Genomic DNA, 16021 nt, shown 5'->3' on the forward strand with positions numbered 1-16021 from the left:
TCATGTCAGGTACTTTAAACTGGGTTTACAAGACTGGGTATTCTGGACTGAGTGTCAGAAGCCCTGGAGAGGACAGTTTGGCCAAGAGATGCCATCTCCCAGCTCTGACCCAATGGTGCTGCCATGTATGAGAAGAATGACCCTGGTAGGAAGCTGTCTGGGTAGACACCTCATGAGGTCAGGAGTGTTCGCCCATAATGTCAGAGAGAGTTTGATATGGTATAGTGGGAGAGACCCTGACAGAATGTCAGGCAACCAGAGTTCTGATCTTAGCCCTGCCAATTATTAGCTGTCCAAGCCACTGTGATGCCAAACACAGATGCAGCGGGCCTTACCACTTCAGTTCACTCTGGCCAAGCTCCAACTGCCAGCCTCTGCTTCCCTTGGTCTGCAGCCTTTTTCTAAAGAGCCATGGAAGGCCACTCTGCCCACACCCTGTCCCAGCGGCCCTCAACCACTGACTCTGGGGAGGAGGCATACAAACTTTGCAGCTCCCTCGCTATGTGAGTGGCATCATTCTGAGGTGTGTGTTCCACTCTATTTCCAGAATTTCTTCGGGGATCCACCTTCGGTTGCCCACTGTGGCAGCTGGACAGATAACACACCCTTTACTGGCTGCTTTCTCTTTCTTGGCTCACTTTCTCCTTACTCTGTTTTTCTTGCATCTCTTAAAAAAACTATTTGCACATGAACCCTTGTTGCAGGATCTGCTTCTGGGGGAACCAAAACTAAGACAATAGACATGTGGGTCACTTACTTTCCTCAGGCCACAGGCTTCTCACATGTTAGGTAATAGTAAAGTTTGCAAGTATGTTGTGGTGGTAGAGTTTCATGTGCATTTTTGCATGCACCATTCTTATCTGGAGCTCAGGACAGACCTGTGAGCAGACAAGATCTTGTTATTCAATTTTGCAGATGAGGAGTGAGAGGCTCTGAGAAGTTTTGTGAGTTGCCCAAGGCCCCTCCGCTGACAAGTGGTTGAGTTGAGACTGGAGCGCATACCTTCAAGCTCTGAGACCTCTCATCTTCCTTCCCAGGGTTTCTTGGCCTTCACTCTTCCCTTCTAAAAATTGTTTTTATATTTCTCAGAGTCAAAGAAAGAATAGTTCAGTGTCAGATACAGATTCCATCATCTGGGCTTTGTCTTTGGAGCTGTGGTCAGTGCTGGCTGGAGGTGGTGCCCCTGGGGTATCTCTGGTACCCTGGAGGGGCTCAAAGCCTTCTCCATAGGTCTCCCAAGGGTGCTGAGCTCCCAGGGTCACTGAGCCCTAAGGAGTACATTCACATGTCATGATCCCACCTTCTGGCTGTCCTCTCCATTTGGCTTCAGACCATTAGCTCCAGTGTCATAGTAGAACCCAGATGCATAGTCAAGACTGCCTTGGCCACAGGCTGCAGGATGGGTTGTCTATACTGGCTGCACATCTCCACTTGGCTGAGTCCTCCTAGCCATACTAACTGGTTCTTAGTACTGACTCTCAGCAAAGCCTTTGTCGTATGATATCCTGGGAAGAAGGTCACTGAGTCCCATGGGGGGCATTTCCCCCAGTAAGACAATAGCTTAATTATTAGCCCATCCTAGGGAGGATGTCTTTGGATGATGTCCCCCTGACCCTATACATCTATTCTGACCCCAAATCCCACCCAGCCATCAGGCAGGAGAACAAGTGTGTGCCTCTCAACTTTGTCGGTAATTCTCTTGGACTTGTTGACTTCTCTCTCTCTCTCATTTATTCTTGGAACACTCCTTCACCAGAGCAACTTTCTCTATTACCTCCATTCCTTATTCTCAATCTCATGCTCTCCCTTAGTTCTAAGAAGATGGCAACATCTGACTAGTGCTATTTTGATTTGGTATTCCTTAGCATAGGCTTATAGTCACCCGCACCTGCACCTGTTTCTGGCTATTTCAGGTAACTGCTTCCTCAGAGCCAGCTCTAGCTGCCAGGACCTGACCGGGTGTTAATTTCTTGGCCAGAACCTGGCTGGACCTGATCATGACAACCACAATGAGTATTTAGAAAAGTACCATTGATTACTTAGGTGACGTTTATACCTCTGGACAGAAGCAACAAAGAGTATGTGGAGCTTTTGCAAACTCAAAGCTATCTGGGCTAGCTTTTTCTTTATTTCATGTGTTGTTTTTATTTTGAGATTATTTGGGGGCATCAGCCATGATTTTGGTCAGAGTGATGGGTAGGCAGTGATGCTCTGATTGAAGGGGGCTGAAAATAGTCTCAGTCCCCACCCAGTAGTATCTATTCTCATTAGCCACAGCAGTGTCTGAAACTCTCACATCACTGTGGGGTTCATGATGAGTCAACAGGATCCTCATCAAGACTGCAGTACTCTCAGGGAGGCGTAACACTGGAATGACTTTTCTTCTTAAATACCTTCGCACACACGTGGGGACTCATGACCCTCAGAGACGAAGACGCTTCCTAGGAAGTCTAATGATCAGATTAGAGTAGATCAGTTCCTTAGAGAGAGGCCAAGAGAGTAGGACACAGGTAAGGATAGGTAAGTTTTGAAGGAAGGGAAGGAGTGAGTGACATCAGAATATAGAGTGCCACTCACATGGGCAACACAGAAGAGTTGCTTGTTTAACAAAGGGGCGGAATGAGGGTCCTGGGCATCAGAGGATAAGGGACAAAAAGGCTTTACATTCTTGTCTCAGATCAGCCCTCACCTTGATCTATCTCATCTAATCTTTATAGCAGTCTTCCCAACCCATTTGTGAGATATGCCACCTCAACTTTTCAATCTATTCCTTTCTGGGAGAAGTGTAGAATGAAAAACAAAAACCAAAAAAGAGCAGATGTCCAAAAATAATACTTGAGTCTCCTCTTTCTCATCTCTAGAATGGGAGAAATACAGAATTATTGTGAGGGTCCAATAAGATCATGTGTCTATTTTGTAAACTGTAAAACTCCTAGGCAAACATCCAGTTGAATTATCTTGGAGAACACCTTCCTTTGCACTGTCAATCACTCTCTCTTCACTTTTGGTTTCAATTTCACCTCAATATATTCTTGAGGTAACCAGAAGCCTCTTTGGGTTTTGCAAAATCCAAGGGAGGAATTATTTCACCAGGCCTGCAGGCAGTGGTTATTTTTTTCTCTTGGGCTCACCTGGGAGGAACCATCCAAAGCATCATCTCCGGGGAGGTTCAGAGGAGAGGGTGACATGCGTGGCGAGGCAGACGGGGGCTAATCCAACGACCCTTCAAACATGAGAAAGCCATGGTCCCTGAGACCTTTTGTTCGGTGCTTTCTCAGCCTGCAACACAAAGCCTTTCTCAATTTTGGGGTTCACGATGGTAGGCATTGTTGCCTAAGAATGCTCCACAATGTCAAAGCCATTATCAGGCTGAGGAAGGCAGTGTTTTAATTGAACTTTTCCTCCAACCTTCTGCCCTTCACAGCTATAACACGACTGATTGTGCCGTTATGGCCCTTTTACAAGGCCCAGAATGGAAAAGGCAAATTATGTGCAAAGAAATATTTAGACAGGAATAAGTCTGAACTTTGAAGTGTTTGTTTTTTTATGTCCTGCTACCTTTTTGCTGCCGACATTCTTGCTCACAGGATCAGGAGACTATCCGTCATTACAGGTCTTCAGGCAGGTAAAAAAGAAGAAAAATACAAGCAAGAAAGGTAGGGAGGGAATTGGGCTGACGTGTCTCATTTTCCTTGAATTTTATAAAGATGCCCCAGCTCTCTCCCATCTAAAGCATAGCCCCCTCCTCACCCCACCAAATTCTTCTTTAACCCTGAATTTTCTTTCCCTCTCCCTATGGTCAAGCTTCAAAAAATGTAACCCAATTGCTGCCTTTACTTTCATATTCCATAACTTGCTCATTCCCTCAGGCTACCTTCTGCCTTGGCTGGTTCACTAGCTTTGACCTTGTAATATCCCAAGGGGTCTCTCAAATGTAATCCATTTCCTCTCTTTGGCTTGACTTCTACTTCATTTCAGGCCACCATCGTCTCTTGGCTGGATTATTTCAGCACCTTCCTAAGTGGTCTTCCATCTCCTACCTTCCACCTTATCCTTTCTAATCCACTCTCTTCACTGTTGCCAAAGGGATCTCCAAAGTCACCTCAGTACTCTCAGGATGTCCGAATCCCTTTGCCTGGTTTATGAAGCCATTTGAACTCAGCCACTGCCCACTGCCTGCCAGTCCCTTCTCACATCTGGTCCTTGAGTCATATTGGTTTATTTGTAATTTTCCTAACTAGTTCTGCTGTTTCTTTTCTCAGGATCTTTGCATGGTCTTCTTCCTCTGTTAGAAAATCTCCTCCCTTTGCTAGGCTGATCCCTGCTCATCTCCCCAGCATCAGCGTAGACTTCCTAGGCTCTGGGAAGCCCTTTCTCTCTCCATGAGTCTAATCCATCATGCACTCCTCTAGCTCTATTTCCCCCATTCTCTCCTACCGTACCCATCTGTTCACTCTCTTCTCCCCATTTCTAGACAGTGACCACCTCGAAAGCCTCAGAAGGTGACTCTAACATTAGGATTCATGGGTAAGTGATGTTTTAAAGAAAGTGCTTCTGGGCATAAAGAGTTGGGGAAGTAGGACAGTAATGGGGAGAGAACCAAGCACAGATCTGTCCTCCGGGAACCTCCCAGGGAGGGTTCATACAGGTCCTCTGGGGAGCCCTAGAGTGTAGGTGATGCCCCAGCATTACCCCATGGGACACCAGGGAGCTGGGCTGTGAAGTCCCCACTCCTGTCAGTCAAGGGCTGCCATGGGGAGAAGTAAATTCTGGAGATTCCAGCTCTCCTTCCGTGTGTAAGTGTGTGTTAAAAATGACTAAAAGTGATACAATAAAGTTTGTTTAAGACTTCATGAAACAGGCAGTCTCCATTCCCAAGGGTGCAGAGAGCTGCAAAATGGGGTAGAAGGCAGGATTTTTTTATAAGATAGAGAATAGGGAACAAGGAAGAGAAAAACAGAACACCATCTCCTTGGCCTCCTTCATTTGAGCAAAATTTTGGAGTAGTTTAAGTATCCTCGGGAATCTGTGATCCAGTTCTTTTAGTTTATAAACACAGCTCTGGCTGAACTGGATGCCTGGGTTAGCAGAGGTTCTGGAATAAGCTGCCACACCACGCCCAGATTCCCCTCTGCTCTGATCCTCAGGCTCTGCTTCAGCCACCTTCCTCCTTCCCTGATGGAAACTACTTTGTTAGTCTCTTTTTCCATCTGCTGTATTTTTTTCTCTCCACTTTTATTGAGATATAATTGCCATATATCTTTTAAGTTTGAGGTGTACCACGTGGTGATGTGACATACATATTTTTGTGAAATGATTATCACAATAAGTTTAGTTGACATTCATCTCCTCATATAGTTCCAAAACAAATTATTTTGTGATGACAACTTTTAGAATCTACTCCCTTAGCAATTTTCAAATATACCATACAGCCCAACTGCTGTCTTTTTTTTTTTTTTTTTTTCAATTTTTGGCCGTGCCACATGGCTTTTGGGATCTTAGTTCCCTGACCAGGGATTGAACCTGAACCCTAACCACTGGACGACCAGGGAATTCCTTCTGCTGTCTTTTGAAGTCGTATGACATGTTCGCACATTTTCAAACCCTACTAAAGGACAGGGTTCAAGTATTTTTCCGAGGAGTTTTCTGAGCCTCTGCGTGGGGGTGGGGAAAGTCACCTAATTCCAGGCTTCAGATAAGGCTGAGGGCGAGCTCTAGCTGATCCAGCCCAGCTACTTCCATGTCTCTCAAGATCTCTCATTGTGTAACTCACAGCTGTTTCACCAGCCCATCTTCATCTCACCCCTCATGCCGTGTTCCACCTCTAACAAACTCTCTGCAATTCCTCCAGCCCAGAGGTTTCACACTTCTGTGCCTTTGCAAGAGCTTTCCCTCTTCCTGGAATATTCTTTTTCTATTGTTCTGTTTAGAAATTCCAATTTTTTTATCAAGACTGAGCTTAATTTTCACCTTTTCTGTGAATGTTTTACATGATTTATTTCCCCTCTTAGCACCTGAGTTGAGATCATCATATTAACTTTATTTAGTGTTGTCTCTGGTACTGATTTCGGTTATTCAAACGATGACATGGTGCTACGATTTTATATTTTTGCTTACGTTTTCCTTTCCCATCGATACTATGAGCAATTTGAGAATAAGTACTTGTTAAAATGCAGGCATATCCCACAGGTGGAATTCAGCAAACGTTCCTTAAATAATTTCTTACATATAATACATTACATGTAATCACACTACATGTAATATTTGCACTTGGGCAGCTCTGGGGTTCACTTGAATGTGGAATCAAGTGAAAAAATTTGGGAGCTGCTGTCTTACAGTCTAAAGTCCTTTGCATGCAATCTGGTGTCCCCTGGATCAGGAGACGTGTCTTTCAATCTGCAGCTACTCAGTAGCTGCCACAGTGGGCAGTCACTTATTTCACTGAGCTTTGGTTTTCTTGTTGGAAAAAAGAGGGTTTATACATCCTGCAGAACTCTGGAAACTAATTGTGATGTTAAGAAGCTACCTAGAAGAATGCTGAACACCTACAGGGTGTTCAATATATGTTAATTTACTTAATGAATAAATGAATGAATATATTAATATCTCTTCTGGTAGAGTAGCTGACATCTGATCTAATATAGCATCTAAAGGAGAACAGTTTACATGTATACCAATAGGAACAACATTCTGATTTGTAAATGTATTTATGTGCTTCTACATTTCGTTCTTGCTCTCATGTGCATTCGTGGGCACGTGTGACACACACACTCTTCCTCTTTTGTACACACAGTTCCAGTGTGTCTCAATTTTGTTTGCTGGTTATACAACAGACCTCCAGGATGAGGCCTACCGGTGACAGAGAAGTTGAGGCAACTTTTGCTGCAGTTTTGACATTACGCCCCAGTGGCATTTTATTTTCTTGTCTGCTTTTCTTTAGTCCGAAGCTGTGGCACGCCTCTCCCCTATGTGCACAGCTGGAGAGAACTGCTTACTACAGTTGTCAGCCGATCTGACGGCTCGCTGTCCACATTGCTATTCTACGAACCTAATATTTCTGGTCTACCTAGAAAGCCCCGATATCTTATCATGTGGATGCAGGAAGTTTTTTCCAGTGCTTACTTTGCTTCCATTTTTAGGTGTGATTGAATTCTGCAAAAACCCTCTCAGTGAAAGAATGTTTTTTGATAAGTACTTGAAATCCTCCATTTGTCAGATTTCACTTTTAGTGGGTCTCTGGCTACTTCATACCACGTAGGCGCCCCCAGGCTCTCAGTCTCTCTCTCGCATGCCTATGTATTACACATGTGCCATCACTGCCTGGTCTCCAGCCCAACATAACTACTTTCAATCCCTTCTCCATCTTTGAGCATATTTGGGAGAAAATGGATTTCTTTCATGTCTGTTCCTGAACTGTTTTAGCTCGCTTCCCCACGGTCAGGCCCTTCTGCATCTCAGTTCTGTAGTCTTTGTCATTGATGATGTGGCCCTTATTGAGAGCCCTCCCTCAATAAGACACTGTCTTCCCATACTTAATCTCCCAAAGACAGAGTGTGTTTGGGGGACAATGCGTGGGGCATGTCCCCCACCCCCATGCACCCCATGGCCCACACTTTATTTCTCCTTAGCACCACCAGCATGATGTTAACAGTCTCAGAATGAAATCTTGAGGCCACCAAGAAAAATTCTAGTACAGAAGAGAAGTATCTTGAAACTGTCCCAAATTGACTAGCCGTCACCCAAAAGAATCTTTCTCTGATCACGTCTTATTTGAGCCCCATCCTGATGCTGGGTTAGTGAGTTGGGTTTTCTTCTCAGAGACAGTTTCTTCACCTTGTTCATCACTGAAATTAGAGCCTCCACCCCTGCCTATCATGTTGTTCAAAAGAACGTTCAAATCCTACTCCTGTACTACTCAGGGTAGTTTACCTTCCCTGTGTCTCGACCATTTTCTCCAGCACAACCTTGGGCTTGCCCTTTCACACCAGAAAGAAATGTCCACTGGGGTGTTTACCGAACAGAAAAGCAAACTTCCCCCTCCCTCCCTTGAATATTGTCATGCCCCTTTGAATAGGAAGCATTATATTTAGTTTCCATATTTAAAATTAGTAACATTTTTTCCTTTATGGCACACAGATTTTACTTTTTCAAATATTCACCCCCAGGTTTACATTCCAAACAGTTTTTTCTTATTGGTCCATTAAAAAGAAGACACTTTAACTCACTAATCCTTGGCCATTTCAGTTACAACTGATCTGCTAATTCACACCTATTACAACAATTATGATATCTAGTAATGATAAGGAAAATTGTTAAATTATTATTAATTGTTGGCATATAATGTATCTGTTATAAATATTTGTAATAACTCATAACTACATACTCATCACTCAGTAAAAGGGTCTTCTCCTTAGATTCCCACACCAGGGTATATTTAGCTGTTACTGTGCACCAGAGCAGTGTACCAGCCAGCACACATTTTGATTGATCCACTGTGATTGATAGATGCCCTGCTAAACATTATCAATATCACCTTGGTCCACACTCATGTCTGGCTTCAAATAAACTATTAAAATAAAATCTGTCAAGTTTCTAACTTCTTGGAATACCTAAGTCCAGGTATTAGTTTATTTAAATTACTGAGTTGGTTTAACTCAACAGCTACTTGTTATTAGAACAGACTTTTAAAAATATATACAGTGTAGAACCCCATCCTAGAAGTTGGGACTGTGTGTTCAGGGAACTGAATGCTAATTGGGTAGATAGGATCACCCCACATAGTGAGATCCTCATACCTTTGTATGTTATGCTTATTTCCCCAGGCCCTTCCTGATCTTGGGATAACCTTGGCCTGGGTTGATGATGACATGTTTTTTGACTCTGACAGTCTGCACCATTTGGTTCTCAGGACTCTTTTATGTTTATCTTTGGTTTCTGGTGGCTCACGCACTCCTCGGGGGTGGTTTCCAGGTCCTCGGTGGTAACTTGGTGGTGGGCAGCTTTCCTATCCCAGATCCTCTGGTCTTCTGTGAATGGCCCTCCTGGGTTAGCAGGAGGTCTGGGGTTCCAGCCTGAACTTGCTGTAGGGCAGAACTAGCTGTGGGCTGTAGAGCAAAGGGGAACCAAAGGCAGCATCTCAGACATAATGTAAATCCAGTGGAGAGTTTAGTAGCCTGGGTAGGAAGCAAAACCTAGAGCATGCTGACCAAAGAGGTTGAGCGGCAGAGGAAAGATCTTTGAGGCAATGATCTGTGGAAGGCGGGAGCCTTTCATATAGGGCCGGTGACTTGGGTAGGAACTGAAAGGCTGGCGATCTTTCCTACTTTTTCCTATTATTGTGGGCATCTTCATTCAGCAGAGGACTCTGTTTATACCTCCAGGACCCCACTGCTCTGCAAGCTGTAAAGGAACTCCCCCGCCTCCCCACAAGAGACTACAGATTTTTGCCATCATGGCATGATCTAATATCTAATTGATAGATCTCAACCATATTTTAAAATTTACTATGGCTTCTCTTATGAGACGTCCAACAAGTTTTCAAGGGAGTTTGACACTTGTGACACTACCAGAACCACCCTCACACCCGTGGACTGTATTGGGTCCCTTCGGCTCTCTCTTATTTCCAGGGTGCTCTCTGCCTTTTTGGGGCATCCTCTTTAGTGGAATCCTCCCTGTGGGTTGGTTAGCCACCAGTTTCCTCTTTGTCCAAACGTTATAATCCCAATGTCCTAGGGCCAGACCTTCAGCCTCTGAGCCCCTGTTGATCTGGAAGCATTTCTGCAAATAGTTTCCTGGTGTCCTTTCTTGCAAGCCTAGTGGAGGGAAACAGATGGGTCTTATCCCTGACACCTCAGATGGTACCCAGATGGAGATGCAAGGCAGTGTGCACAGACCCCCAAGTGTGAGGCTCCCCTGTGACTGTTAATGTCAAGAGAACAGGGGACCCCCACACCCAGTTTTGTGCCTCCTTCCTCTGTTCTAATGTAACATCTGTCTGCTCCCCCTGCCTCCCTCTCTCCCGTCCCAGTTCTGGCTTGTCAGCCTAATGAAGTGACCTCAGCACTAACTGTCCCCTCCCTTCTGCCTTTGAGTGCAATTCTACATGTTAATGCTCCTCTCAACAGGAGTGAGGTGAAGCGTTCTTGCCACTTGGTCCTCGCTGGGCACCTGCAATGCCAGTTCAGTCTGCCGGGGGCTGGGCAAATTATGGCTACATAGGGCGCAAGACTATCAGCTGCTGTCAGTAATGGGCACTTCAGTGAACTTCAGGCTATGGTGACATTCTAGGAAGGAGGGCTGAAAGGAATTGTTCCCTTCTGTTTGGAAATCACGAGATCCAGGTTATCCTTGGTAGCAAGGTGGACCCTGCTTTCCTGGTGGGAAGAACATATTTCCACCATCACTGCGGTCTTTACCTGTTATTGGGAGAGAAAAATGAAACAGCTGAGATCCTTCCCTAACCCCCATGAATGCTGATGTCTGGTTCGGAAGCCTGAGTGGTATGCTGGAAGTGACATAAGGATAACATAGGGACCAATGCATCAGAAGGAGGCAGTGAATTGTGGGGTACTCAGAGCAGGGCAAAGAGCCCTGGGCTGCTTAATAAGAGATGAAGCCTCTAAGGCCAACCCAGACATCACTTGAGTAGCTTTAGCTACTGTCTTGGTCAGTTCAGGCTGCTCTAACAAAATACCACAGACTGTGTGGTTTATAAACAACAGAAATATTATTACTCATAGTTCTGGAGACTGGAAGGCTGAGACCAGGGTGCCAGCATGGTCCGGGTTGCAGACTGACGACTTCTCGCCACGTGCTCACATAGAGGAAGGCACTGGGAAGCTCTCTGGAGTCTCTTTTATAAGGAGCACTAATCCCATTCATGAGGACTCTACCCCATGACCCAATCACCTCCCAAAGAACCCACCTCCTAACGCCATCACCTTAGGGATTAGGATTTCAACATATGAATTTTGGGGAAACATATCACATTCTCTTTGTCTCTTTGCAGCCTAACTTCTAAGACCCTCTGAGGAGCTTTCACTTCTTGGCAGGGTTGGGGGGGAGCAGAAATCTCTCTTAATTCCCATTTCTACCAAAACACATCAAACTCCAAGCTCTATTCACTTGCTATTCACCATGCTGGTGCAGGCAGCTGTTCTTTCCTAGGACGTAAGGCACTGGGGGCCTTTGTTCTTAAATCCCCCATATGTGTCTGGAACTCGGGCCCACTACTTTTTACCCCACCCCACCCCACCCCCAGCTCAGCACAGGACTCTGAGATCCACAGGAAAGTTTACACCTGTTTTTTCACTCTCTGACTTTAATTTCCCCTCAGCCAGTCTAGTCTAGATTGGTAGGGACCCTGGCACTTCGTATATTCTTTTTTATTTGAGGATGTTAACATTTCATGCTCTGTATTCTTTAGGGCTTAGGCTTGCAACTAAAACAACCTAAAGCTTTGCAAATAAAAAGCCATGACTTTTAAGTCTTTGCTACAATTTTTCAAAATTTATTTAGAAGCTCTAAAGCATTACGAGCCTCTTGTTTCTTTGTATTCTGGATAATTCCTCCCAGTGGGTAACACTTGTCACTGACTCAGGAGATGAAGATGAAAAATCTGGTAAGAAAGTGGGAAGGTGGGAGGCTGCAGGAAGAGCTAAACTAATCCCATCAGACAATGAGATACGTATTAATTTTTTTTTTTTTTTGCTGTGCCTCCCGGCATGCGGGATCTTATTTCACTGAGCAGGGATCAAACCCATGCCCCCTGCAGTGGAAGCGAGAAGTCCTAACCACTGGACCACCAGGGAATTCCCATAGTGTATTTCAGTCCATTTTCCTCTGCTGGATACAAATATTCCATGGCAAAGACAACAGAGAATTCATAATCAGTTGTTATTAGCTACTTAATGTGAATTAGTTTCTCTTATTTACAGAGGCTGAGTTCTAAAAGCAGGCTTGACAGGAGACAGTGGACAGGTAGGTTTAGGATAAAGGCAGTGGAAAGACCAGGTGCAGTGGGAAGAAGGAGAAGCCAGGGAGTATTTTATGGGCAGCGGAAGGCTGTGATGGAGGGTTAGGGCTTGGGGAGAGGGAAGAGGGATGGAGCGCCCAAGATGAGCTTCACATATTTCCCAATTATGCCAGAATTGGAGAAACCTGGGGTCAGCACATCCAGGCGGAGGAAGAGAGAGGTCTGTGTTCAGAGCCAGGTCAAGAATTGACTCAATGATTTGTAAAAGTACGTGGGAGACAGACTTCTCAAATTTCCAGGTGACTCAAAGGGATGGAAGTAATTATGAACGTGAAAGGGGATGCCCAGGTCCAGTGGGGAGATAGGCTATTCAGGAATATAGGAGAGAAGAACGGCCCTCGTATGACCTGATCCCATTATGGCAGAGTGTTCTAGACTGCGGGATGAACAGCTCTGTGGGGATGGGTGGCGGTTATAATTCTAAAATTAGAGCTTTTACATCTAAAGTGAGACAAAATAGAATCCTTTTATTGCACACGACTGAGAAAAACAGGTGGACACTGTCTTCATGTTCTCTTAGTTTCCTACATGCTGTCTCCCTACCCTGTTTCTGGAATGCCTCCCAAATCTTTGCTTTGATCCCAAGCATCAGAAAGTGTGACATTGCTTGCTAGGCAGGGGAAAGAAGTATTCAGCTTTTTGCCTTGAAAGCTCCTTGTGTTCTGAGTTTTGGACTCTCGTTTTAGGGATATCTTCATTAAAAACCATTCAATCACAAGATGACAGTAGAGATGTAATCTAAATTTATAAGCTACGATGCATGGATGCATCCCATGGGGGGGAAAACATCTAATTTATGTTCGCGCATATAGTTTTCTTTGGTTGGTGTTTGTGTTCTAAGTTTCTGGAGGCATCAAACATAGAAAAGCCCTGTAATTCCAGACGGGATTAATGTAGAGAGTATTTCATTCAGGAAGTGAGACCACAAATAAGAGGAGGTACTTTTAGATGGCCTTTAAATTTTTTGAGATACCCCTCAAGTGCCCGCAGAAACCCAAATCAACTTTCTACTTGCATTCTTAATTTTCTCTGCACCTCATTTCTTTCCTGGATAGAGACCATTTTTCAGGCTGGACAGGAGAGAAAGAGCACCCATGAAAGGTGCAGACTTTTCCCTTTCACGTTACTTTCACCCTAGCTCTGAATTCTGTTTCCTTCAAAGGAAATTTTCTTGGGTCATAAACAGTGCTAAACAAAGCAACAGGGAAAATATGTAATCCTTTAGGGTGGGTCAAAAACCTTTGTCTGGGAAGATGTATCTATTTTGCCATTCTCCCTGGATATGCCTTTCTCAAGCCACAAAAGGGCTCTGTAGCATCACCCATGTCTTTTTCAATAATGCCAGTTATTCTTCTGAGAGAGATCTCAAATGCTTCTCAGGATTCATTCATTCATCCAACGCACTAATGGTGGCTATTATATATCACACACTAGGGAAATATGACCAGCTCACATTAAGTGACCACTCACCAGGTGTCATAGTACTCTAAGTACTTCACACATATTTTCTTATTTGGTCCTCTCTGCCTTGCCACGAGGCAGTTATCGGCAATATTCCCATTCATGTTACAGATGAGGAAGCTGACGCCCCAGGAGGTAAAGTAACACAATCAGACAGTCAGGGACCTGACCCATGATCAACAACCAGGCAGTCTGACTTTAAAATCCATGCTCTTAACTACTGAGCTGCAGGAGACCAAAGGTTTCTCTACAAGTAGTTTATACTCTAGTAAGAAATGAAAGCTTACACTCTAAGGCACACAGGCTGAATCAAGGTGAGATGACACTTTGGTGGCATATTGGATGTGACATACGAAAAAGTGTTAGCACAGAACATGGGTCAATTTATTAAAGGCTTATGGTTTACACAGGGAAAAATTAGGAGATAGGCTATTCTTCCATCTGGAGAGTGAGATGGATATTTCCTTTCCTTACTTCTTCATCCTGGACATAGCAAGGTAATAAGCATGTGAAAATGTTTAGAATCAGAAATTTCGATCGGAGATTCAATCTGGGGGTGGAGGACAGTGGCTATTGGCCTATATTTTTGGAAATATTTTGGCCTGAGTGCTTTTGTGGGGTTGTTGCTTTTTCACTTTTACTATTTTCCCTGTTTAAATGCCTTCCTCCTGAGAGTCCCCTTTGAATCTGGAAAGCTCAGAGAAGACAAGAAAGCAGGCTACATAGTTGTGGTACTGAGTTCAAGGGTGAGATGGGAACTTTCAGACCTCCTAGTTTGTTTATCTTGGCTCAGGAAAGGAGGCAGTGATTTGGGGTAGAAGCTCTGTCCAGCGATGGAGAGTATGCATTTATCTGAAACATCTCTTGTGCTATAATTCTCGGGCACCAAGGTGAGGCAGAAGGAATGGATGAACCCAATGCCGATCTTTTCATATGAAAACATATGAAAATTAATTCTTTGCCTGAATAGCAAAGGTGTCACTAAATCATATTCTTAGTACATCCAAAATCCTGTTAACTTTATATTTTCCAATTAAATTTCATGTTAAGAATAACCTGGAGTTGTTTAGCTCTTTGTGTCCTAGATAAACCTATTATTTTGGGATAATTTTAGTCTTCTCAGTTTTTGCTTTTCTACATTTTGAAATTTGCATGAGTTAGAAATAAGTTATCTAAAAACACCTGCTTTCTTTGTACTTTTAGAAAGAAGAGATGATTAAGCTCTTTTCTAGTCTACTTTTAACTGTCTGAAGTTTGAGAAAACCATCTTCAGAAGATAGATCATCAAATTGAGGCCATTCTTAGGGAATCATGGCATTAAATGGTTCTAAGAATACTCAAAATGACAAAAATCCAAGGAATAAAAATAATGCTTGACTTTCATTTTACTGTTGAATCATCTGAACTATTAAAAGTGAGAAAATTTATTATAGTGCAACAGTTTATGTTTTCCCATTTCTAAAGAGATAAATAAATACAGAAATGGGGCCATATTTCTTCAAAGATGAATGGCTTAAGACAACAGAGAGACTATTCACTAAAAGCCATAATGAGTAGGGGCTAAAAATATAGCCACTTTACGATGTCTGCAGTAGCTCTTCAGCTATCTGCATTTTATAGGATAGAAGAGAGAGTGCCTTCACTTACCCTGGCTTATCCTGTATTCATTGCACTTACTCTATGTCTCAACACCATTTTCTGGTGTCCAAAGTATTTCCTTTTAGTTTTACAATGACCAAGAAGCAGTTTGGCTTAGAAGACTAATCTGAGTGTGAAGATGGGGGAAAAGGCAGGACCTGGTGTTATAGTTTTGACCAAAATGTCTATCTGACCCTAGAAGTGAAACTTTCAGTCATTTGTTCTCATTTTTTAATCTCAATGTCGCCAGGCATCCTTATTAAGAATAAATACAGTAGTTTTATGAAACAGGAAAAGGACTGTGTCCACTAGTAAGATTACTCTCAGGTTGCATTTACATAGTCAGTTAAAGCTCTTTTCCATGGAAGGTGCTGCTGTATGCCTACAGAGAGAAAGCTGTTCACTTTTAGTCTCCCCCTGCCCTGATTCAGAGACTCTTGTAGGGCCTGAGAGTGCTAACAGGATCATTAGCTGACATGCATTTAAATGATAAATAAACCTCTGAAGAAGTGGAAAGCAGGAGGTCTCACAGTTCAGAAAGCAGAGGGTCTTCCAATCAGTTTGCTATTCTGCTTATTGAACTCATCAAAATTCAGAGGAAACTAGAATAAATTAGTATAATCGCCTTTCACTACATAAATTCTTTTGGTTGGCCCTACATGATTCTCTGTAAAGAAGAAAACCAACCTGGTCAGTTCCGGGCTGGGGTTCATCTCACAAAAGGCCTCTGGGGCATTAGATGTTCTCATTGTAATGGGCCAGCCGAGCCCATGACCCAGTGACTTTTCCCATTTTCCAGGAACTGTTCTCTCCTCCTCATCTACAGGAGTCGGCTTCCAGCTCCATGTTGGTTTGGCATGACTCTTCTCCCTTGGGGAGGACTAACTC

At 43.7% G+C, this 16021-nt stretch overlaps 1 long non-coding RNA gene across 3 annotated transcripts in view; it reads left to right on the forward strand.

Annotated features, from left to right (window-relative positions):
• The first annotated feature begins 338 nt into the window (after positions 1 to 338).
• Positions 339 to 16021, forward strand: part of LOC125960909 (uncharacterized) — an 88810-nt gene continuing 73127 nt past the window's right edge. For all 3 annotated transcript variants that reach the window (XR_007471073.1, XR_007471072.1, XR_007471074.1), the window contains exon 1: positions 339 to 523. This is a non-coding gene — a long non-coding RNA (uncharacterized LOC125960909). The remainder of the gene's footprint in view (positions 524 to 16021) is intronic.

The sequence above is a fragment of the Orcinus orca genome, chromosome 13 (assembly GCF_937001465.1).
Source record: "Orcinus orca chromosome 13, mOrcOrc1.1, whole genome shotgun sequence".
NCBI classification, from domain to species: domain Eukaryota; kingdom Metazoa; phylum Chordata; class Mammalia; order Artiodactyla; family Delphinidae; genus Orcinus; species Orcinus orca.